The sequence below is a fragment of the Tachyglossus aculeatus genome, chromosome 16, assembly GCF_015852505.1.
Source record: "Tachyglossus aculeatus isolate mTacAcu1 chromosome 16, mTacAcu1.pri, whole genome shotgun sequence".
NCBI lineage: Eukaryota > Metazoa > Chordata > Mammalia > Monotremata > Tachyglossidae > Tachyglossus > Tachyglossus aculeatus.
The window spans coordinates 10859928-10860204 of NC_052081.1; positions in this window are offsets into that span (position 1 = coordinate 10859928).

Consider the following 277-nt stretch of genomic DNA (forward strand, 5'->3'; position numbering starts at 1 on the left):
AGGTCAGCACTGGTTCTGCTAGTGAAGTGGTCTTTCCTCCACTCATTCTGTCCCCCTCATGCCTCTGTCTTAAGGGGAAATAGCTGGATGTGTGTGGGGAACAGGGAAAGACAGAGAGATTGATTCTTTTACAGGGCCAAACAGCAGCTGAGACAGGGGTATATATACAGCACAAGCTCCTTAAAAGTTTCCTCCCTGGCTTTTCAACCTCTGGGCAGCATATGTTCACATACCTTCACAGTTGGTGCAGTTAAATTACCAGTCAAGAATCAGTCCA